Here is a 2,220-nt window from a genome sequence, read left to right as displayed (position 1 = left end):
GCGCCCGTAATTATGATTTGATCAAGGGCTTGCGAGACTGGAGTACGCAGAGTGCGTGCAGTGTGGCACCTCAGATGTTACCTGAATTCAAAAATGGGTAACATCAGTTGATACTACATTATTTCTCTGAACTTGAAAATGGATAACATCAGTCGATAATACATAAAATTAATGGGAGCGTATACCTAACCGCAATGAAACAACCTTAAATTTAACGATACAGTGCTAATTCGAACTTTGAGTTCGATTTTGAGGGGTTTGTTTCACTCCTTATGCCTACACAAAAATTAGTTAATATTAACAAATGTCATATTATAGCTATAAGTTCCTAAGAAAAGTGTTTACTTTTAGGGGTCAGAGGTAGAAGTTAAGAGATCGAACCACTTTTAATTTATGCTGCATGCCGTTCTGAGAAAATCGTTACTCGAAAAAAAAAGTGTTCAAAGTTTAGGGAAAACATTTAGTTATATTATTACTTCGATTTGCATGAACTGAGTGTTACACATATATTCTTAATGTCGCTGAAAACGAATCTGAAGTCAGATTTTCAATATTCAAAACAGCTAATCCAATACGGAGGGCAAACGATTATGTTTTGACCAATTTTTACCAAAAATGTATTTTCGTTATTTACGTTTAGTCTGCAATTCAAGGAGTATTTATCAGCCCTTCCTCTACCTCTGATTGTTCCTAGACAGCAACTTCCTGTTCTTCTTGGCAGGAGAAGCCGATCTGTCTAAGCTGGATATGCAGCACTCGGCAGCCTGCACTTGATATTCGTCCGTATTTTCGGTGAGTATGTTTGCATGCATTCTGCAGGATGAATACTTTTGAGCACGTGCGACACGGGACGAGTTATCATCTACATCTATATGGATACCCTGCAAAACACATTTAAGTGCCGTGCAAAGGGTTCATCGAATCACCTACACAACTGATAATTAATTGAAACCCTCAGCTGCCGACAGGTGTTGTTGATATACTTCGATGGGGACAGCTGAAAAGTGTGCCCCTACTGGGACTCGAACCCAGGATCTCCTGCTTACAAGGCAGACGCTCAATCCATCTGAGCTATCGAGGGCACAAATGAACAGCACGACTGCAGGAATTTATCCCTCGCACGCTTCCCGTGAGACTCACACCCCGAACCGCCCACAATCCGATTACGTAATGTACTTAATAGGTATTTGTCCATCCACTCATTACTGGCTCACACTAAGGTGACGATTCCCGTAAGATTTCCGGTAGCCTGTGCGCATTCGCACAGACGAAGGTCAATGGCTGGGTGACGTTTAACCATAGATATGAAGATAGTAACTGTTCTAGAAAGAACAGGCGCCACTGACGACCGTACAGCTCTTCTAGAATACATGATAGACCGGCCGATGTGGCCGAGCGGTTGTAGGCACTTCAGTCGGGAGCCACGCGACCGCTACGGTCGCAGGTTCAAATCCTGCCTCGAGCATGGATGTGTGTGATGTCCTTAATTTAGTTACGTTTAAGTCGTTCTAAGTTCTAGGAAACTGATGACCTCAGATGTTAAGTCCCAAAGTGCTCAGAGCCATTTGAACCATCAGTCCGTATGTTTGCACACTACTTACAGTAACTTATGCTAAGGACAACACACACACAACCATGCCCGAGGGAGGACTCGAACCTCCAACGGGGTGAGCCGCGCGAACCGTGACAAGGCGTTGGACACATGGCGGGTACCCCGCGCGGCTCATGGCAGCCGTGACACTGCTTCAAACAATGGACTGTAGAAACTTTTGTAAAGCACGGATTAAAAAAAAAAACCTTTCCGTTCCAGGAGTCTAGACAAGTACACCTTTAAAAAATGCAACTACAAAGAAATTGAATTTTCGAACGGGCCAGGGCTTAAAACTTTGAAGAGTTAAATTTTAATGGCCGTTCTCTTGTATGCAAATAGTTTCACAGTAGAAATTTCTCTAGTTTTATTTATTTATTTATTTTTTGCTGTAGGTAAAGAAGGATAGGATTCTGAGAAGGGGGAAGGGGGGGGGGGGGGAGGAATCTCGCCTCTCCCACCTTGGAATTCTCAGTACAGAATTTTTATTCATTACGAGATTCTCAGCCACTTGCAGAAGTGATTTCGCGTGATTCTGCAAAACTTTTCCTTTAGCCAATCGTAGCAACTATAGGATTCCGTTCCTGCTCCATGACATGTCTCGGAACTTAAACTGACCAACTTATTTGCAT

The 2,220-nt window shown here is 42.9% G+C and overlaps 1 non-coding gene across 1 annotated transcript; it reads right to left on the bottom strand.

Annotated features, from left to right (window-relative positions):
- Positions 1-1,007: 1,007 nt before the first annotated feature.
- Positions 1,008-1,082, bottom strand: Trnat-ugu (transfer RNA threonine (anticodon UGU)). Its single transcript has one exon. It is a non-coding gene; the product is annotated as a tRNA-Thr (tRNA).
- Between the last annotated feature and the right edge of the window lie 1,138 nt (positions 1,083-2,220).

This window comes from Schistocerca gregaria, unplaced genomic scaffold (assembly GCF_023897955.1).
Source record: "Schistocerca gregaria isolate iqSchGreg1 unplaced genomic scaffold, iqSchGreg1.2 ptg000635l, whole genome shotgun sequence".
In the NCBI taxonomy this organism is placed as follows: domain Eukaryota; kingdom Metazoa; phylum Arthropoda; class Insecta; order Orthoptera; family Acrididae; genus Schistocerca; species Schistocerca gregaria.
This window is presented reverse-complemented; position numbering and strand designations above follow the sequence as displayed.